The sequence below is a fragment of the Lonchura striata genome, chromosome 3, assembly GCF_050655825.1.
Source record: "Lonchura striata isolate lonStrDom1 chromosome 3, ASM5065582v1, whole genome shotgun sequence".
Lineage (NCBI taxonomy): Eukaryota > Metazoa > Chordata > Aves > Passeriformes > Estrildidae > Lonchura > Lonchura striata.
Genome location: NC_140705.1, coordinates 45,241,680 through 45,264,897, shown reverse-complemented (window position 1 = coordinate 45,264,897; position 23,218 = coordinate 45,241,680). Strand labels below are relative to the sequence as shown.

The 23,218-nt window shown below is 35.4% G+C and overlaps 1 protein-coding gene across 11 annotated transcripts in view; it reads left to right on the top strand.

Annotated features, from left to right (window-relative positions):
• Window positions 1-23,218, top strand: part of WASF1 (WASP family member 1) — an 86,440-nt gene that overhangs the window by 26,076 nt on the left and 37,146 nt on the right. Inside the window, exon 1 of one of the 11 annotated variants that reach the window (XM_021553802.4) lies at window positions 22,173-22,289. The exons of the other annotated variants lie outside the window; for them this stretch is intronic. The gene's annotated coding sequence lies outside the window, so the exon portion shown is untranslated. Of the gene's footprint in view, window positions 1-22,172; window positions 22,290-23,218 lie in introns of those variants that run through there. 11 annotated transcript variants of the gene reach the window in all.

Sequence of the window (23,218 nt, the reverse complement as noted above, 5' to 3'; positions counted from 1 at the left end):
TGGAATTTCTGCAGCTGAGGAGTCTTGCCACTGTACACATACAAAGAGCAACTTTGTTGTATCAGCAGATATCATAATGTGGAGACAGTGCAGCAAAAGAAGATTCTGGTTAAAAAGACCGAATTTACCTGGGTGCTTGCAGGCCAACAGTGAAGAGTCTGTGGTCAACAGATAAAATAACATCTGGATTAGTAACTCTTTTCCTTTTATAGAACAGGTGGAAGTTTATGCAACAAAAGTACCTAAGTTGTACTGCACTCTTTTCCTCAGTAATAACATGGAGAAGTTGTCATTGGGGTAAGGATCATTTACCTCTGTGCTGATCCATTTTCATGATTCTCTGCAGTGAATGAACTGTAATGAGTAATCAAATTCCTTCATGTTAGTGGCTAACTTGTTTTTACTGTAGCTAGTGTCACATTGAATATATCATGAGATAATGATACATTTCCATAGCTTTTCATATCTCTGAAAAGTTATAGCATGTGGGCTTCTTATGCTTGTTCTTAATGCTGATTATCATGGAAGATTGTCCTCACTTTTCTGTTCCGTATATTTTCTTCCCTTAGAAAATGGGCGGGAGGAGGGAGAAGGCAGGAGGAAGGAGGTAACACTGAAAATTATGTTGCAGCATATCATTTTCTGGACTGGTGGGTGGCTTCAGGTTGCATGCATTTTAGGATTCTGTATTTTCAGAAGCTGACATAAAGCCATGCAGCCAATGAAATTATAATTACTTCATTGAGTGACCCTGTGTGTCGTTACACACACACTTGAACATTAGTCTAAATTTACTTGTTTTACTGTAATTAATGTATCATATTAGTACATATAATTTTGAAGTGAAGGACTGAAAAAATATTTTTCACGTATACAAATAATTATAGTTATGCCTACTTTAGTTTCAGACAAGTACTGTCAGTGGCTTGATTGAAATCTTCAGAAGCAGAGTTTGTATGTCTTGGCACGTGTTCCTCTATATATAGCATATAATTCTGATTTCTGTATGATATGTAATAGCAGTAGCAGTTGCTAAAATACATTTGAAATGCTATAAATTATGCAGAATTCTGTTAGCTTATGTAAAGACTTATTTTCCCCATCCCAGTAATTAAAAGTATTTAGGAATTACTTATCTTTTTATCTCAATAATCAAAAGAAGGATCATAAGGAATCATTCAGTACAATAAAAATAAACATATAATTAACTTTGGTAAATGCAACTTTAGTCAATTGTGCCAAATATTTGTTTATCTTAAGGTTTTGAGCCTAATTTAAACAGGTAGAGAACATGGAAAAAAACTGAGGGTTTAGAAAGGTAGTATCTTCATGTATATACACAGAAAATGTTGCCCATGGGAAAGCAATGGGTGTCTTCAAAAAAATGATACAGTTTTCCTCTCTACTTCTGTCTTAGTTCTAAATAAAAAAAAATAAATTAAAAAAAAAAAAAGAGAGAGACTACATGAGATAAAGATGAAGACAGAAATATGGATATAGTGCCTCTCACTCCTCTCTGCAGCTGGACACAGGAGAGAAAATACAATGAAGGATTCATGACTTCAGAGGTGGAAGAGATCACTCACCAAATATTGTCATAGAGATATTAATTGAATTTATATATTATTAACAAACCTAAACCAATGGGTTATAAGGATATGGACAAAGGGAAATTAAATAATTTTATCTTATATCACATTTATTGTTCTCAAGACAGACTAAGAGAAGCTGTTGTAGTAAAATAAAAGGAAATTACCCCCCCCAAAAGAAACCAACAAATAATACCCTTCCTTCCTTTCTATTTTCTGTCCCCACCAAAGGTGTTTCTGAAACTTCTCATTCTAATAATGGGTTACATAACTCTGAAAAATGGAAAGGAAATGAAAAAATATCATCCCAAACTGTTTTTTAAACAGATTGTAAGTACATTCTCTCCCTTCTAATAATACCAAGTGAAATACTTATATATTCATTTGGCATCATTTGGGGCCATAAGGAAGCTAAACTTAACAGCTGTTTGAAAGAATAATTTATGTTTCAGTAAAAGTGGTTTCACTTTAATCTCCATTAAATATAGTAATGGAGGAATCTGAAAATTAAATTAATTTTTAAATCAGTGTTGTTTGACTTCTTTTGAAAATCAGCAAATTAGTTGAAGACCTAAAGTGGACAAAATTACATGTACAAGGAAGCTATTGTTTTGTGTTGCACAAAGCACTTCAGTTGCATTTATATGCAGTGGTAGAGGCAGAGAGAGGAAGAGTAGGATATACATACTCAGCACACAAAATGTGAATAGTTATATTTGCCTGCAATCCTGGGGGTTTCAAATTTTTTCTAAATAGACATTAATACAGAAATTAAGAATTTTTATAGTGCCTCTGTACTGACAGTGTTGTAGGTTTGTAAGGAGAGGTAATCCACTGTGAAAAAGCTGAACTCCTGCCTAGTCAAAATGCAATAGTTGTGTTTCTGATTTTTATACTCACAGAGTAGTAGATATAAAACTCATATTGATTCAGCCTGAATGAGTTATTTAATTCTAGATGAATGGCTGAATTTTTAGTTGATTGAAATTCCTTACAGAAGCATAATGATTTGGAATACATGGATTTTGCCTTTCTCTACAAAAGTGTTGTATTTAGGGGTTGGTTTGGCTTTTCTTTCAGTTCTGATTTTCAATTTACTGTGCTCAAAGATTGGAAGAAGAGATGAGCAGCTGAGAGCTGTGCATACTAGGAAGAAGATGATATTGTTCCCTGTAATAAATACCTACAATGTGGCTGGGACCACTGGTGGAAATGACCTTGCTTCTAGAGCTTTAATCAAGTTCTGTGTTATGCACTTAAATGTACAGACTCACTGAGTATAAAGCACAGATGATCCTTCAGCACCTTCTGAACTCCCAACCTTCCTGCCCCCATGCAGTATTTTAGTGGGGATAAAAAGGGGGATCCTGAGCTGGATATTTTGAGAGCATGCGACTGTTTTTCTGTGAAAGACCTTAAAATAGTGGAAAGAAGGGTTCTGCACAACAATAGTGATGTTAAAAAACTCTTTTTGGAGGAGAAGAAACCTCCAAACAACAGACAAACAAAACTAAATGGGAAAAAAACCCAAGTAACCAACAAAGCCAAAACCCCAATCTCCACTCCACCCCACCCCCCTCCCGCAAAAAGTGCATGAAACAAAGTGAAAACAACCCCCAATAGACCTAACTATGGAGGCTTGGGATAAATTTGGATAAAATACAGTAAAATTGCAGACTAGTCATCCTTCTGGTAGAAGGTAAAAATCAAAGTGAGAACTCATGCTACCTAGGACCTAGAGTACAATCTTCCCACTCCCATTTTTTTAACACCAAAACAAAACCCATTGCCGTGTCATTAATGTCTTGTATGTACAATATATAGACTATTAATTATAGGATTGATGGTTTTTAAAGATTTCTTCTGTATTTAATATGTTTACATCCATTTGACTTTTGGTCCTATTACTGCAAATTATTTTGATAGGGTAGAACTCCAAAAATATTCTTTTTTAGATACTTTGTAAGATTGGAATTTTTACAGGTTAGGAATCTGTGAGCTCTCATTTCTCATTGAGAGGCTTATTTTCAAACATTGTAATAGGGCATGAGATTTTCGTTTTATATGATATTTGGAATCTCACATCATAAAAATTTTCTTTATATTTAAATAATACCTGTGTTGGCTACCTGAAGTGTTCAGCTCTCCTTTGCTAAAAGGAGAGCAGGAAGAAAAGTAATTAGTTTTCTATAAAGTTGCCAAAAGGAAACTTCATCATTTATTCTCTGGAATGCATCTTTCATATTTGTGGCTGACATGGTAAACGTATCTTATTTCATAGAGTGGGTCTTAAAAAGATGTACATTATAGATTTTTCTTTCCTGATTTTCATCATGACATTATGTTAATAGAATTGAGCTGATCACCTTAATGTAAACCAGTTTAGGGACTGTATTGCAATATTGAGTAAGTGCATTGCATAATAACTTTAAAAAACCACTGCCTTCTCTTTTTCATTATTTGTGTAGTATATTCAATGGCAAGCTTAGTATTTAAACTGATTTTTCTTTAAAGTAGCACTTTTAAAAGCTGGTTTAGATGTGCTAATTTAGCTGTGACATTTGAATTTTTTCTTTTTTAACAAAACCCTTGTATATTTCCTTGACTTTTAAAAAACACAGTGTAACTATTTTACTTGGTTTTACTCTGGCTGCTTAGCATGATAACAGTAATCATACTAAGAATTCTGTGGATATTTATGACTACAGTTCTAGTGTCTGTGCCTGTTTTAAAAAATTTGTTTAGCAGAACTGGCACCTTTACAGGTTGTAAAGCAGTCCATTGACCTACCCTTCAGGTTATACTGATAAATAGTACTCTATTAGAAAAATTTTAAACAAGCAGGAGTATCAGCAACAGAAGAGAGTAAGTGGAGTGTGACTGATGCTGTTGCCTTCTATTCATGGGAACAACTTTAAGAGGAAAGGAAATGCTGCTTTTCTGAGTTTATTCATTTCAGGAAGGCTTAAAATGGTAGAGTTTTTTTGCTTCACAAATTCTAATTTTTATTTATCTTCAAGTTATATAACCGCAACTCAGTTCTTAGACTCTCGGCTTGTAATCACTTTTTATCTTCATAACATCACCCAAGGAAAGGATGAAATGGTCTTTTATAATTGTGAAGCTTTTTTCTGTTGGTGCATCTGTCTATAGTCAGCTAATTAAGGTAGGTGATCATTCTGTATCAGTGTTCAGAATCCACATTTTAAGATACAGTTTCCTGACCTATTTTGTTGTAGTGTTGGTTGGATTTTTTTGGTGTTAAGTAGACCACTGGCAATGGAAACCACAATCTAAAACTTCACTTCTGTTTTGTGTTAAGTACAACTCAAGGACTGTACTCCAGAAGGTACCGTAAGGTACATGTACTATTAATAGTGAGTACCTGTTCTTGAAAGTACTTCTTCCACTGGAGTCAGGTTGAAGACTGCCATGAAAAATCAAGAGATAGGTACATTGTCTGTGTTGGAAAAAATAATTGTCATTGTAGTTCACTATGTATTCTGGTCTTGATATTATATAATACCATAATTATTCTATTATTAATTAATAGTGAGAAGTATATGATCGAGTCCAGAATTTCTGCAAAACTCTTTCCAAATACATATGTTGCCTAGGATTGTTGGAATGGTTTGATTAAAAATTCTGAGTTTGTCTCAAATAAAGATAAATTATTCTAATTGAAGGTATTTTATTGTAATAAAGATAACACTTCTTGTGCTATCTTTATTATTGTGAGATCATTCTGTGTTCTCAGGATGTTCAAACATATGACCAAATGCTGCTTCTGTAGCCTTAAAATAAGTTTAGGCCTTAAGAACAACAAAGTTCTTTGGCAAACTGTGTCTCTTGGATCTTGCTTCTAGGAGAGATCATCTCCATAATATCCATTGTCTTTCCTCCTCAGAGTCAGCTGGTGTTTCTTAGCCAGAATTATTTGGAAAGTTGCTCTGCAGAAAGCTCTCAGCATGTTTGTGGAAGGTGTAGCTTCCTTGACAAAAATTAACTTTATCTGTAGAAACAGCTTATCAGATGCAAACTTCTGTTCCTTTTTCATGAATCTTGTAAATATACTGAGAGTACTGAAGATAGATTGGTTGAAATGTTCATTGCACGATGCTGCTTTCACTGCTAATGCAGTTTAAAGTTATTAAAGAGACTGCATTTTTAAAGTGCTTGGAAAAAACTTTCAGATTTTTTTCAGGCAAGAGGATTAAGGCAGATTTATTTTCACAGGGTATGCCTGCACAAGTCCCAAATCAAAAATATTTTCTCTGTGCCTTGATCTACACTTGGTTGGTGGTTTGTTTGTTTTTTTTTGTTTCAAATCTAGTACTACTGCTGAGAAATGGTGTTAACAGATGGAGTGATAAAAGTGAATGATTGAAGCTGTTTTTACTTCCTACCAAGCAAAGTGTGTTTGCACTCACCTGTAAAAGAACCTAAACACTAACAGAATTGAACTTTGGGAAATAAAGTGAATATTAGTTTAGTTTTGCTTGTTTTGGTTGTGTGGTCTTGTTTGGTTTGTTTGGTTTTTTTTATAATTCAAGTATAGACAAAGCTCTAGAATTCTGGAAAAGTGTTAGTGGCAGAAAACTGACCACAAGATTGTCAAACCTATCTTGTATGTATTAATGGCTTCAATTCACAAGCATATCCCTGTATTTTGACAAGCAATCTGTCTTTCAGTTGGTTTTTCTTTTGTGTGTGTGTGTGTGTCTGTATTCTTGTATTTCTATGAATATATATATTCTGTGTCGTAGAACTGGAGAATGCCCTATAGTTGTATGCTGTTGTACAGCTTTTGTTATCCTACATTGTGTTGTTTTCATAGGCTTTAAAAATTTATTAATGGTGAAAAGTTGCTTTTGCCTGTGATAGTAAATATGTTTCTCTTTGTGAGGAGAAAGAGAGGTGGTAGAAATCTCTTTATATAAAATTCTACATAGAGTATATGTATAACCCTGACTTAAGGTAGAAGTAAGCACAGAAATTTTCAGGAGTCTTGAAAGCACATGATTTTGTTGAGATATGCCTTGCTGTGGGATAATCCACTAGGGCAGGGGAGATTAGAGTAAGTGTATTAAAAATAAATGTAACTTTAACATTTTAGAGACTGGTTGAGCATTAGTATATCATAATCTTTATGTTCATCATATGTTAAGAAAGTATTTAAGAAAGTATGGTGCTAAAGAAATTATTATTGACATTTCCTGTCATCACTGCATTACATATAAAATTAATTATGATGATGAAGGACAGATAATTTTTGAGGTGGTAGATTTATGTTTTATACTAGAAATTATTTCTGGACTACAAAATACACACAATACATTAATTTTCCAGTTGTTAATGTAGTGTAACATTAATGTTAGGGGGGGAAAAAATCACTAATGTTAGGAAAAATAAATGTAAAATATCCGACTTAATAAAATTAACAGAACCAAAGGGTGAATTTCCAGAAAAACAGATATGTGAAGTGCTGCTTAAGAGCTATGCAGAGCCAAGCCAAAATGGAGGAAAAAAATCTCATACGCTGGTTAAGAGTAAGAACAGGGAAGGCATTTATTCTACAGAGCTCTTCTACTCAGAAATACCTTCCCAGTTTTGACGTTGTGTGGGAGTCAGATTTCCAAAGTCAAGAGAGTGATCTGAACAATTGAAAAATCTAACTAGCTGCCACTAGTGTCTAAGAGTTTCTGGTAAAAACTTCCATAATCTTTGAACACTGTGCCAATTCCAGGCCTAGAGATAAAGCCATCGTGGTGTTTATGTGTCCAGCTTCCAGTAAAGGCTGCTTAGAAATCATGGCTGGACATGGCTACTTCACTCTTCCAGGAATATAAATCAGGAGGAATTAAATAAACACATCTGATGTAAGGGGACAGTAGGGTGTTAAGCTCTTTTTTTCTTTGCCTAAGTTCAGAAACAATGCCTTTATCCATGTGTTTAAGGCAAGCTCCTAGAAAGGAGGATCTCATGGAAAGATGGATCTGAGTAGATGGGGATTTCTGTTTAGTGAATCTTTGTTTCCTGATAGTGCATCAGTGCTTAGATGTTATGTGTGATATGGGCAATAGCATCAATTAATCCAATTCTCTGAATACAGGCAATGTGGCTGAAAAAACTAAATGTTGAAAATGTTTAACATAATTTGAGGTGCTTACTTCTAGTGTAGCTTGGGTATCTAAAGAGGTGCAATTTCAGAAACACATTTTTCTTGTACATTTCATTTTGATAGTTGAAGGTATTTCCTCTTCTCAGGATACTGAGTGTTATGAATACTGTTTTTCTATACCTAAAGCTGTACATACAATATCTAAACAATTAAGGTACCTACTGGAGCCTTTGAGTTTGATCTCTAGAACCAGCAAGCTATTTTCTTGTGCTATGTCTTTTAGTGCAGGCTTTTTTATTTTGTATATGACCCTTGGATACACTTTAAGAAGAGCAGTTAAAAACTGGTACAATTAGTTCAGTGAGATACTTAAGGCACATTTGTTATTTTTGACAGTTCTGAACATAGCGAATAAAACATTCCATTTTTCAGTTATATAAAAAATTTATGTAAACATTTTGAAAGCAGCCCTATCTTTTATTCCTAATGAGTGTATCTTTAATGGGAAAGAAACATAAGCAAAGAAAACACAAAACCTTTTAAAGATTTTTAGTGCACAGTATATTACAGTGTGGGCATGTGTAAAGAAAACTTTCCAAGTGCAATTTGCATGCACAGTCATACAGAACTGTGCTGCTTTTCATGTTGCTGTTAATGATATTCATTAATCTGTAAAATTACTTCATTATCATCCATCAAAACTCTTCTTGTAACTTCTTGTCAAATACCTACCTGAACAGATACCAGCAATGCTAATGCTAAAATTTGTGCCTCTGTTTTTCTGTATTATTTTTTTGTCTCCTGTTGTAAGTTTCTTTGAAATACCAGTCTTAACGAGTAGACAGAAAGTGGGAAGCTGTTGATGTTCTCACCTGTAGATGAGAAATTGAAAAGCCTCATTCAATGGTGAAAGATTGGAGACTGAATTGATTAGGGTGAAATGTAACAGAAAGTGCAAATGTCAAAAGAAGCATTTTGATCTTTATCCATAGAAGAGTGCATGAGAAAATCTGAGAAGCCCTGACTCACCTAGACAATAATTGCCAAGCAAAACAGAATCTGAATTCTGTAAAAGGCAAATTTGCTATTAGTCTGTATCAGATGAAGTATTTCTGAAATAGCTAGAAATAAAATACTGCCATTTTACAAAACACTGGAAAGGTATAATGTAAAATTTTGTATTCAGAAATTATATATTATAATATCTTATTTATTATAATATATTATCATTATATATTATTATATATTTCGATTATATGAATGTAATACATGCAGCTAAGAAGTAAGATTTTGATTTATTTGATGTACACAAGTTTGAAGGAGTTGTGGCACAAGAACAAGAATCCATAAGAGTGGGCATGAATATGTTTAGGTTGGAAACTGGAAGGAGTGTTTAACCATACAGAATATGAAATAGTTTTCCATTTAAGTTTTATTGCCTTGCAGTAGATACCAACAGGGGCTTGGTAAAAGAAGAATCATATGACAGGATGGGCCATATTGAACTTTCTTGCCTAAGTCTGGCTGTGTGTTGCTGGCTGAGAAACACAGGAAAATACCTAAAATTAGGTAAGATTTAGGTAAGAGAAAAGATTAGTTCAAGTAAAGGATTATACATAAACTATTTACTGTAGGAGTAATCATACCTAGCTTTCATAGGTTCAATGACTAAATTGCAAGAACGGTTTGAACTTTTAGAGAAGGTGCTTCTACCTGAGCATGAGTTCAAGGACAGTGGAATGCAATTTGAGGGCCTGTCTTTTAAATGCTTAAGCTACTGCAAATTATTAGCTATGATTGTACTCCCTTACTTCAGCCTTTGTAATGTCATTGTGTGTTGGTTTGCAGGAAAATTGCCTCCAAATATCTAACCAGAAAATGGATTCTGCACCAGTCTATCTTGCTCAATATTCGTACTCCAGCAGTCACCACCAGCAGATGCTTGGAGAAGAGTAAGAATAGCATTAGCCATATGATTCTTGCTAATATTCTTTCAGCTTCTGAGTATTTTCATCATGAAGGCTTTTTAAACTCATGGGAATCAGTCTGTTTAGGAACCTGCCTAGGTGCTCTCATAGGTGCTTGTCTGTTCTCCCCTTGACTTGTCACGTGAACTTGCATTTAGTGTCCTCTGCTCATTTCTTGAAGTCCAGCCATATTTGCTTTATACCGGTCTCTTATTAAGTTTTTATGCTATCCATTTGTTTGCTTTTTTGAAATAAAACATCAATACCTAATCTTTATGTAAGATGTTTCCACTAAATATTTTGAAGGTCTCTTATAATAGCTCCCAAACTCACATTTTTTTGCACACAGAAGCATTACATGCATTTGAGCTTTCCAGGTATGGAGACAGTTCATACCATAGATCCTTCTTGCCCTCTTGGAGCATTTTACATTCTCTATTGGGAGGAGCAGGCAGAAGTTTCATGCAATATATTTAAAGTGTAGAACGAGTGTAATTTTATCGAATTATTTAGAATATTTTTTTTCCTGTTTGATACTCTTTCTTAATATTCCCTAATTTGCGTAATGCTTCTTGAATTTTCTAATTTGCTTTTTTAGTATGGCCAATCACCAAACAGATGCTTTCATGGAATTATCTCTTCTGTTCCTTAGTGTTGCTACTCAAAGCTTCTTGTTTTATATATGAAGCCAGGATTAGTTTCCATATGTGTATCATTTTACATTAATCTAAATTGAATTTCAACAGCATGGTCCCTCAGACTGATAAGCATTTTTGCTGGTCTTTAAGGCACTCCTCTTTACTACCTTGTAGTATGTACTATCAGTAGATTTTCTCACCTTGCTGAAGTACTGCCACCCCTTTCTCCTTGCCATGTTACTTATGAATGTGTTAAACAGGACAGTTTCCAGTACAGTCCCCCTGTGCAAGTGACTTCCCTCCACTGCGAGAGCTGAGCCTGAACGGACCTTCTGATTCCTCTGTTTTAATCAGTAATTTTTCCACAACCTTTGCTTTCATGTCTCAGTGCTTACTTTGCTGAAAAAAAAAAAAAAACCACTACAGCGAGGAATTTTGTTTACAACCTTTTTTAAAAAGGTGAGTGGGCTGCATGAGCCATATCACCCTTGTGAATGAGTTGAAGATCTGGACAAGGCTCTCTCAGGTCAGTTTGCAGATGACACCAACTGGGCATGAGTGTTGATCTGCTGGAGGGCAGGAAGGCTCTACAGCAGAATCTGAGCAAGCTGGATGCGGAGTCTGAGGCCAATTGTACAAGGTGCCACAAGGTCAAGTGCTCGCTCCTTCCTTGGGTCACAGCACTTCAGGCTGGGGCAGAGTGGCTGGACAGCTGCCCAGTGGAAGAGGACCTAGGGGTGCTGCTCAGCAGGGGCTGAACATGACCAGCTGTGCCCACGTGGCTGCTCTGACCTGTATCAGAAATAGTGTGGCCAGCAGGACCAGGGCAGTGGTTGTCTGCCTATATTCAGCACTGGTGAGGTCACATGCCAATGGTTGCTTGTTTTGTCATGCTAACCATGAAACAACCTCTGCTCTGAAAGACCTAAAAAATGTCATATTTGTTCTGGTTTCTTTCCATCTACATAATTTTTAATGCAATTGAACGCTCTACAGTTGCTACATCCCTGATGTCTGTTAGCAAGTGATGCTTCTGTTATAATTGGTGTCACTATCATGGTTGGCAGGTAGCAATATGCCGCAAAACCTTTTATTCCTGTCATTAGTTCAATCCAACTTGTCTGCTAGGAAATGCTAGTTTGTTACTTAGATTTGACTTCAACCTCTCTATTACATAATCCTATTATCACTGTTTGTATATTTTTTGTTCCCAGGCTTCCTTCCACAGAGTTTCCAATATGCCTGGTATATTAATGTTTTTATTTAGGGCAAAAAAATAATGTAAAATGGTGCCTTGAATTTTCAATTCCTGTTCTAATGCTGAAAGTATAAATAATGTATTCTAAATTATTCATGCATCCATAAATATTGAAATATAGGCATTTATAATTTGATAAAATTGAGCATTTTAAACACATTTTAAAATGTAATTGTATATAAAATGAAAGAAAAGAAAAAAATGGCAAGGAGAAGTACAAAATTATATGTCTTCAGTGCTATGCACTGGAAGTATGAGCTGAATAGTATATGCTGTTAATGTAGAAACACTGGTTATGTAGAAATATGCAAATGTGTACTTTTTCCAGCTCTTCTGTTGAAAGCCCAGAATAGTAAAATGGAACAAATAGCTGAACAGATCAACCAGAATAGTAACATTAGAATAATATACTTGACACAATGTTGTTGTTTGAAATGTATTCCCTGTCATTATAACGGGAAAATAATTTTTTGTTCAAAAAAAGGAAATGGCATTTTACCTTAATTAGGGAAAAAACCCATAAACCAACCAAATGCATAATAAACATTTCCTCTTTCTGATCTTCAGTATTAAGTGAGTCCAGTGCCAGTAGGTCAGGATTCCACAGTTATTTGAGATTTGACCTCTAAAACTAAATGAGATTTTCAGGGCAGGAGTTGTGTAATTCCCCATCTAGCACTAAATAGCATCTTAACATGATACTGCAGTAAAAAATAATAAGTGCACAAACAGAACCTTCACAATTTTCAACATTGCTCTTTTTGTTCTGTGTGCTCTACTAGGAGCTCAAATAATTTGGCCTTCTTTGGATTAATTTTATCCAATTTTACCACGCTGAACACTTTAGAATGATCCTAGAAGGATTTGTAGTGTGGTCTCTACCTATATAAACTTAGAGCATGGTATTTTGAAGCAGTTAGCCCATGCATAAATTAGGGATGCTTTGTGAAAGTTCTTTAATCCATGCCTCAGAAGACTTTTCAGCTAATCTGTGGAATTTATGGAATACTTAAGATTAACCATCCTCATTTCAGTGAACAAGCTCCAGGAAGCTTGTAGTTTAAACAATGAGAATATCAGAAGTACTCTCTGTTTCCCTCCCCCACCCACTAAATTCTTTGTTTGAAATTCAGCCTGCTCTTCAGAGCTCTAGAATAAAGTCCGTCCCTTTCCTTTATATTTTTGTATTGTCACTTTTTAATTATTTTATACATAGTTCCATTAACAGGAGGAGCAAGTAGCTTCATGTTTAATTTGTATAGCATCTCTAAAGAGTGTCTTTTAATACTTAAAGAATATCGGGCTTTCTTTAACACATAGTATGCACCAAGCCAAAGATGATAATTTAATACTTGTTGAATACTGAATATAATGCTAACTTCCTCTTTTCAATAGGAAAATTTAAGTGAATAGTCCAGTAGAATTACTAGTTAATAATTTAATTTCTGTCTGTACAATATTTGTAACAATTGGAATTTGCCTCACAGGTAGTAGACATTTATTGTCAGCTCAGTACATCAGCAGACACCACTGACAGCTTAAGCTAAATTTGCCAGAGCTTGTGTGATTGAAGCTTTGAGTCAGACACAAAACCAAGGCACATTTTTCTGGGAGTTAGATTGTTTTCTTAGATTAGCTATTTTTGTTGTGATAATTCTCCCCACAACTCCCCACCATACCTCCATCTTTTCTCCTGTGTTTTCCCAGTATTTTTTATTTGTGGCAATAATATTTATTCAAAGGTATAATGAAATATACTCGTTCTCAAATATGCAGATGGCCTGTCATTTTTGTGAAAAGTTGCAACAACTTTCTTTGGGAAAGCTTGCCAGACTTCTTAAGACATCCATGGATGTTTCTAAGGATGAGCTAGCTGAGCATTTGCCAGTAATAACTTGAGCATAATTGATCCTCCCTTGTAGTGGAAGAATGGACTGTAGATGACCTGAAACTCTCCCTCTCTTACTCAGGTCTATGATTCTTTGAGTCTTTTAAAACTCTCACAGAAGCACTCATGGTTTGCTCATGGTAGGTTCTTGCAGTCTTCGGTCTCCTGAGCATCTGGATGTGTTCAAGATACAGACAGATCTTGTTGAGTGATCTCTGCAGGGTAGGAGGCTGAAGGGAGGAGTAGCTGAAGTTGCCTTTGCTGTTGCCTCTTCTCCCCTCAGAAAGTCTAGAGGCATTAGGAAAGCAAACAATGATTCAAAATGTGCTCTGTTGAACATGGCTGATTAAAGAGTCAGTAGTGGTCTCTCCAAAGTGACTCAAATGAGCAAAAAATTCTGCCAGCTGTCCCTAGGCAATTCTTCTTTGAGAAGTCTTGGCAGAGCTCCTTTTGGTTTTTTTGCACAGAAATGCAGAGTGGAGTGACTTTGTCTTGAAAGAAATGTCAGGCTTCCTGGAGTGAAGGTGAAGTCTCTGGATAAGAGTGCTTTCACGCTGAGGAACTCACCCTGTGGAGCCATTTCAGCAGGCTTCATGCCCTTTGTAGTTGCCTGATGTCCAGGTGTGCCCACCAGCACATGTTCAGTACTATTTCAGTGATCCTGACCAGAGGCTGAAGGAGAATTTTTTTAGAATTGGTATTCTCATCTGCAGTTATTTTTAGAAAAACAGGTGACCTTCAAGAAAATTGGCAGTAGCAGTGAAGAAACTGAGGCCCCTTGAAGACAAAAAATACCAGTCTCACGCAGACTTCTGAGAAATGCGGGAACTTTTTTTCTGCTCATTCAATATTGGCTATTAGAAATTTCTAAAAAAAACACAGGGCTGATTGAAAACTATTTAAATGAAACATTCTCAGCAAAGCACCTTCACAGTGAAATTATCTACTTTTGTAGTGAGAAAAGTCTAGAGATTTCTGTTCAGTTTAACTGTTACTGTTGTTATGTTGACTAGGTCTACAAGGAACAAGAATCTTCTCATCCTCAACAGTTTTGCTCAGAGTGTTGCATAATCATTTGGTTGTTTTTCTTAATTAGCTGACAAGATGCTACTCTTTCTTCAATAAGCAGTAATATTTTTGAGTGATATCAGTAGTGGGGAATAATTATGGCTAGGTAAACTTGCAGCCTTCATTAGGAATGACTGTATGACTACAAGGGCTGGACAATTACTTTAATCCTTTTATTTATGGACGAGGTTGTCCAAATATTTATACAATGATAATTTAATGGTATAAGTATAAAGTCTAGTACAATGTAACTGTTTGTTACTTTTTTCTTTCTTTTATATTAGCAAAATATTATCCCTGTGGTGATATCTGATATAAACTGGGTGCTTTAGACTTGTGATGTAGCTTAAATTGTAAAACAGAGGAGTTATCGTCTTTCTATTGTTTTTGGTTTTGCTTGGTTACTTGTTTTATTTTTTGTTGGTTTTTGGAGTTTTTTTGGGTTAGTTTCCTTCAGATTAGTTCTTTAGAGGAAAGTAGGTTCAGTGTATGATCAAGATAAAAATCTTGAAACCTCCTTTCTTGTTACTCTAAAACTCAGATTACTTTGCTGCTTCCTCCCCCTGGCTCATGTACATTGGAACGATCATCTGAACACTCATAATATAACTCCAAGCACTCAGGAGTTGCCATGCCAGATCAATCTTGGTTCATCTAAACATGTACATGGCAATAATCATGAGTTCTTATAGAACTCCCAGCATGTAGGAGTTGCTGTGTGAGTTAAATATAAATTATCAATGCTGGTAATTTTGTTACCCTTTTTAGTCCAGGTTCAGCAGTGAGCTCTGGCAGTATTTTTCATCACAGGGGAATCTAGCTCCTTGGGAAGACTATGAAACTGAGGTTATGGATTATAAAAACAGATTAATTTGCTGTGGTTTTTCAGAAATGTGTTATGCAGAAATTGTATTATGCCAATCCAAGTTAGGTTTTCTTCTTTAAATCTTATCTTTGGGACCTTTCATCTATATATAAATATAAAACTGTCTTCTCTTAGTGAATAAACATCAGCATCAGTTTTCTCACCAATGTGGTATTCTCTCCTGCTTACTGATGCAGAGTATCTCCAGACTATTAGTAGGAACTCCTTATCTACTCCATTACGTGCATAGCCATGTTTCTTGTAGCACTGATCTACAAGTAATGTAAAAGGCATTTGGTGGCTGCTTTAGCTTTTACTTGTTGCATTCAGAACCATTAATTTATTTCAGATTGAATTCAAGACAGTATATTTTTTGATCCTCCTTGGTTATTTTCTGGTCTTTTGAGAAAGGTTTTGATTGATGATCTTGTGGAATAACCAAGAGTAACCAAACTGTCTGTTATTATTTTATTGCATCTGCCACTGGGCTATATAGGCAAGGATTTTATTTACAATTTTTATTTTCATCATTTATTGTGGAAAACAGAAATTCAGCTTTTTTTATTTTTTTCAAATTTGTTGCTAAGAATTTTAGTGGTACAAAAATATTCTGTACTATCATTGAAGTCAGAATTTTACTACATAGAAATATTATTTTTATCAAATAATTTTGCTAGTTTTACTTACAAAAAGACTATCTGAATTTGTTGGATGAATATTTCTATGAATTTTTGCATGAATCATAGAATCATTTTGATTCAAAATACCTTTAAGATCATGGAGTCCAATCAATATCCTTACACTGCCAAGGGCATCACTAAACCATGTCCCCAAGTGCCACATCTACGTGTCTATTGAACACCTCCAAGCCTATATCCTCTTCTCACACATGAAGTGACTCAGGTATTCTGTGCCAAATAACAGCCCATCCTTATGCTGAATCCTGTGTGAGTTTCCATTCCACGTCCATTCTTTTTCTGGGATGTCTTCAAATTGTGTGGGTTCCTGGATGGTATTTCAATGTACTAATTCCAGATTCCTGGACATTTTTCTCATCTGTAAGTTAATAAAATAACCTGAATCAATATCCAAAGAACACCTCCTGACCTGTTAATCAAAGTATTGTGAACTTCCTTGACTGCACAACTTGTCTTCCCTCAGAGAGGCATACTGTTTCCTGGTTTTAATTAATTTAAATTTGGTTATAATATGTTTTAGTTATGTAAAACAGGAAGGATAATAACGTATAAAAGTACAGTCAGAGAGACAGAATTTTTAAAGTTAGTATTAATTATTAATCTATAATGGAATTCATATATTGACTCTTGTCATCAACTGAGTGAATTGTATTCCATTTAATGTTAGGGTCAAGGCTGTAACTAGATTTCAGGTGGAGCTTGATTAGTTTAGTTAATAAATAGGATTATACAGCATTGTCTTTTGTATTACATAGGATTAGATTTGTGGTTTAAGAATGATATGTTCTACCCAAAATGTATACATCACAGACAGTAAAATCTGTTTATTTTCCAAGACTACTTAATGCTGTGTTTATAAATAAATTAAGCTCCTCTCTGCCTAATTGAGACATTTAACTTAAGTCACCCACACATGCTTAGAAGTGCTTAATTTGTCTAGGTATGTGGGTAGCCTCCTAAATTCTCTATTATTCCCAAAGGAAGCTTGAAAAGACAGCCTTTGGGATTAGATCTATGACCAGTTTCATCTCTTCTGAGAGTGATCATTACTGTCTCTGACTTAAAACATTTGGTTGGTTATGCTGTATTAGAGCACTGAAAAATATGTGTACAGCACTCAAGACAGGTGATTTAAACCCACGTCTTCCGATTTCTAGGGGAGAAAGAGCTAAGTAATAGAGGAAAAATGGAAAAGTACCTTTCAAGTGACCAGGACATTAAACTGTAAGGACACATATCTAATATTCAATAATTCTGAAACTGGTTTTATCTAATGACTATATATGTAATGGTTTTATCCAATGACTATATATATGTATACACACACACACAGACACACACACATATATATATATGTGTGTGTGTGTGTGTGTGTGTGTGTGTGTATAATATGTATGTTTTAAGTGCATAATTATTTTCTGGGATTAAGCTCCGGGATCTAAGTTCTGCCACTTGCAGCTAATATCCCAGTTTCTGCAAAAGATTTGACTTCCCCTTGTTTGCTTGCTTTGTTTCAAGTGCCTTCACACTAAAGTGTTCTGTGGCCTAATGCTTTTGATTACTGCAGTAAGGGAGGCATGAATTCATTCCTCTTAATCTTGTGTGTATCCTTTAGTCAGTCTTTCCATTTCTCAAGGGAGTTCTTCAAACATCAGGCTGTTGTTCAGGAAGCAAGAATCATCGGACCTTTGGTGCCTGTGCTTCAAAGAGGGTAGATAGGGTTAACCTGATGCCCATTGAGGCCATTTTGATTTCCGGATTGTGCTGTATGTCCTTGGTTAAAAAAAAGCTAAAAAAAGTGAGTGAAATGGTTGGCTCTTTTTAGGCACTTGTGATTTCTGGGCATTCTGTGGAAACTCCAGCATTGAGCTGGCTATGATGATTTCCAGCTGCTGTCGTCAGAGCAGTTGGAAGCTGAAGCAACTGTTGGTGCCTTCACAGACACGTTCATTTCCTATCTTTTCCTATGCTTGAAACCAGTATTTTGATGACACCAATATTTGATAAGTAGTATTTTATACAGTTCTGGTCTAATACTGTGTCCTAAATTCTCTGAATTTTTACAGTTAGCATATCTTAATTGCAAAAGGAATTACTAAAATTATTGAGTTCTTACATTATCTACCTTTGAGGCATCTTTATTACTTCATAATTATATGTACTAGTTCAAAGTCTAAAAATTCCAAGCTATCTTTTCAGAGCTCCCTGTAGAGACAGCTAAAGATAATCTCATTTTACATCCCTATTCTCTCACTATCTACTTTCTGCTAAATATTTGTTAAGAGAGAAAGAGCTAACTTTATTAACTCCCTTATTAGATCTGCCCTTCCTTGTGGCTGGCTGGGCTAATCTTTTTGCTGTATTATATAAAGAATTAACAGATTTACCTTCTTTTCCTCTATGTGGTCTCTTGACTACCTCAGAGGAGCCAACAGGGATCTGTGTTAAGTCAGTGTTTCCCCTATGATAGAAGGTGCTATGATTGTCACGTGTAATGGGCCTGAGGATGTTTTCCCTCCAGATTGAGAACACCTTCTTTTCTTTGATAAATATGTACCTGCAGGTTTTTTGCTCATAGTGACTTAATCCTGTTGATGCCATAAACCATGAAGGTGGACCTTTACTGTCTCTCTATTAAGAAGTTCTGATGTGAGTGCACAATTGAACACACTCTCCTGACCCAGTGAAGTTCCCTTGAAAAGCTTCCAAATGAGCCTAATTTCTCTCTGCTTGAAACTGAGATGGCATCTCCAGTTTGCAGACTGTAGTTTTCATTTGCATGGATTTTGTATTTCCAAGCATAAAGTACAAAGATGTGTGTATTTCAAAATGTTCTTCTTTCATGTTTGTGCCTTCAGTTATTTAAGCTAGCTTTAAATAATGATTGATGCATAGCACAAAACCAACTTAAATTTTTTTTTAATCAAGTTTCCAAACTTGGAGTCAAGAAAAGGAGGTGAATGCAGTCATTCTTTGTCTGTTTTTCTGATTCCTGTTTCATCTCAATATTTTTAAATGACTGTCAAATTTAAGAGAAAGGTCATAGGAATAAAATATTTGAAACGTTGTTGAGCTCCTGTACATATTGTTAAAATGCATGTCTTTGCAAATATTACGGGCAATGGAAAGGTAACAGTGTTAGTTTACATGTAAATAGCCAGAGGAAACCAGAGAGGGAAGGCATTCTACCGATATCCCAATTATGGAACAGCTTTAGTTAAAGCTCACAATCAACCATGACACAAACGCCTTGAGAGGACTAGCTTTAATTAGTTCTAATCTTCACAAAAAAATTAGTTTTCTCACCAATATTTATTCATTTCATATTAAGAATATTGCTCAAACTCAGGCATGGACAGTGAAAATAAATGCTGGCTATAATTAACTTGAGCATTTAAGTTTAGGGGAAAATACTTATGTAAATATGAGGACTTTAAATGCTTCTTACAGAATTACAAAGAAATCTAATTTTGTCTAGCAAATGAGTTTTTCCTTATGAGATATTTTAAAGTGTTTAAATTTTGGCTTGCAGAAACAATGGAATATTAAAATTAATTTATTAAAATACAGCACATTTAAAAACCTTCATGCATGTAATCCCTACTTGCTACAAAAATTTTCTGAATGTATACTGATTTTTTTATATAATATTTCATCGGTGTTATGACAGAAGGGAAAATAGCTCACATTTCTTCTTAATAAATATTCACATGACTAGTTTCCTTGATTTTGTGTAAAAATGTATTTATCCACTGGAAGTCATATAAATCAGGCTAATAGGAAAAAACTTCCTGTTGCAAGTTCTAAATGTCATCCTGTAAAGAATCTCATTTCATTCCAGAATAGCTACTTAAAGGACCAGGAGTTTGAGTCTGGAGCTCAGACCTGCAAAGGACATCCAAACAAGAAACTTAATTCGGTGAAAAAAGAATTTGCAAGATTGAATTTATGCAGTTGCAAATTTAGAGTAGGCAATAGCAACAAATGATGTCATAATTAAAAGTATTCGCAGAACATAAGATGATTTGTACCGGAGAAGACCTCTAAAGATAGCCTAGTTTCAGACCTTCCCCTAGGCCATGTTTCTTGGAGCCACATCCAACCTGCTCTTGAAGACTTACAGGGATAGGGCATCCGTAGCTTCTCTGGGCAACCTGTCCCAGTGCCTCACCACCCTCACAGTGAAGAATTTCTTCCTAATGTCTAATCTAAACATTAAATATCTATTTAATTATAACTCTTTCAATTTAAAGCCATCCTCCCTTCTTCTATCACTACGTGCCCTTGTAAAAAGTCCCTCTCCAGCTCTCTTGCAGCCACCTTTAGGTACTGGAAAGTGTTGTAGGATCTCCTTGGAGCTCTCCCTCCAGAGTGAGCAACCCAACTCTCAGCCTGTCTCCACAGGAGAGGTGCTCCAGCCCTGTGATCCACCTCATGGTCCTCATCTGGATCCTTCAATTTTAATTTTTTTCTGCTAAGTAAGAACAGAAATTTATGACTTAGTAGAATTCATAGCACAGAAAGTGTGTGGCATCTCTAAATACCTAAATGTTACAAACAATGAGAAATAATAATTAATGTATGTAATCTGAAAGTATAGGGAAACAAAGCTCAGAGAAAGAGGGGGAATGGACACATTTTCATGTGTGGTGTGTAGCTGGTTGTAAGAGGTTACCCAAGAAATTACTGGAAATACCTTATTTCAAATGATGATATTTGAATGGAAAACTTATTGTCCCAAATGACACTACCTACTGTGTAGAAAACAGGCACATCTGAAAACAGGCACATCTGAGTGCTCTAGTCTTTAGCTTAGCAAGTCTTTAACTCACTTCATCTGGTGTAACAACTTTTGTTGTTACACCAGGTGAATTATGTAATGATCTGTTTCTAGCCTGCTACAGTATAAATCATTATTAAAATAGTAATTTTTTAATATTTTATATATTATAATAATGAAAATCATTATTAAATCATCATCAGTGTTTTTGGGCTGTGAAATATTTAATAATATTTCAGTTCAAAAGCAAACAATTTCTCTGTAGATGTTAATACCTTTTTTCTGCAGCATGGCTCTTCAAACGTTAAATAACGTAAACGGCAGTAGACAGGGAAATATGTTTTTCTGCATTGACATTTTTTGCAACAAATCCTCTTCTCAGGAATTTCATTGTTCACAAGAGGGGGAAATTAATCTACAGAGAAGCTCAGCTAGTAGTAATAAGATGATTATTACACATTTTTACATCCCACTTGATAGCTGGTATATCTTAATTCTTTCTTTAAAACTGTGAAAAAGAAAATCAAACCAAATAATCTGTCATTTGTGTGTTAGGTATCTAAGCATAAAATGCATTTAGGCACTTGGTGTCGTAGCATAAAGTGCAGGGAAGGTTTCATTCTTAAATACATGACTCCTTCGTGGCTCTTGCAGTGCTAACACCACTTCTTCAAATCTCTAATGTTTTGAGGCATGAAAAGCTGCCAATAGTCATTGTTGACATCTGTAACTAAGTTTAATAAGGGAGTACTAGTTAATATAGTGTGTAGCACTGCTGAATTAAATACAGGAACTTCCTAAGTAGCGCCTTCATTGTGTGATGTTTCTTAGTCACAGCCTTCTGCACATTGGCCTAATTACTACTGTAGATTCCCAACATCATTTATTATTTGATTAATATGCAATTCCTTTCTCAGATTCATCAGTAATAGCAACACAATGCCCAGACTCTTGTATTCCCCTTCCTTCCTTTCCTCATCAATGCACAGCAACTCGTTTCTTTCATTTTTGGCACATCATAATTTAATATTTACCCGTTGTAGCTTGGTACCAAAGGAACAATTATTTCCTAATCACTTGCCTTCAGGGGGTTCTCTACTTGTGTCTGGAGAAAAAGGGCAGTTTGGGAGCATGCCTGTGTTTCCTTTGTAAGGACAGCCCTGTTGTTAGGGCAGGGCACTGTGTGCTGAATTCTAATGCCTGGGTGCAAGAGCCAGCCTGTGTGGAAGGGGCAGCGTGGGAGGTGCTGGCTGCGATAGCAGAGCCCCAGCCTGGGGCTCCCTGCGAGTGGGGAGCTGTGCAAGTTGTCCGGCCCGTGCCGATGGGAGCGCAGCCCTGGAGCGCCGTGGCCAGGCTGCAACACCTCATCCCCCCCGGTACCCACCAGGCTGCTTGGCTTGGCAGCCAGGCACTTCAGGTACCTTTCCTTTAAATATTTATCATTTGCTGCCACAAAATATTGTCCGTTCAAAAGCACGTTGTTGTGTATTGGCATAGATTTTTATGTGCATTTGGTAGATTTTGTATGATTGTTTAAAATTTACGAGTGTTTGTAATAGGTCTTATCCTGGATTGGCAAAGGACTATGTAACAGAGGTAACTGTTTATGTATGGAATATTTATTTTCAAGGAAAATTGTAGAAAATTTTTAAAGGTAGCATGTTCAAACCACAGAGAAGGTACCTTTAGTTCTGGTACTAAGGTTCTGATTTTAAATTAATACTGGATTAGTTATCTGTCTCTGTCAAGTCTATAATAAAGATCTTTTGTTGCAATCCATCTTAGGGCTTTTGTGTTATAAACTATACCTAGAAACTGTTAACAGGAAGACTAGATTAATGCAGAGAGAAAAAATGTCATCAGATAAAACATAGGTCTCAAAAAGCAATTTCAAGTTCCATACTATGTTGTGCATTAATACATTTTTAGCCTTTGGGGAAAAGAAAAAAACTTGTAATCAAAAATTAATTTAAGCATTCTTGGCTGTACCTAAATTAGAACCCTGGATACTTCCAAAATTGTTATTAATCAAATGACCTGACAGGAGCTCACTAGGAGAAAATTAATGAGTGCAGACTTCTGAATAATATTTAGTAATGCTGATCAGAAATTTTGCAGCTCTTTTTCTAATTTTACATATGACAATTTAAAATACTTCTATTTCAAGGTAGCCATATGTGTCTGTACATGTATGTTATGCAAATATATTGTACATCTGCTCTTTATTTTTAAATTAACTTCTTCAGAAAGCTTAATAGAAATACAAGATCACAAAGTCACTATTTTTTCTTGATTAATATCTTAACAATGAAGTGACATGTTGTTCCATATGACTTAAATATTTCT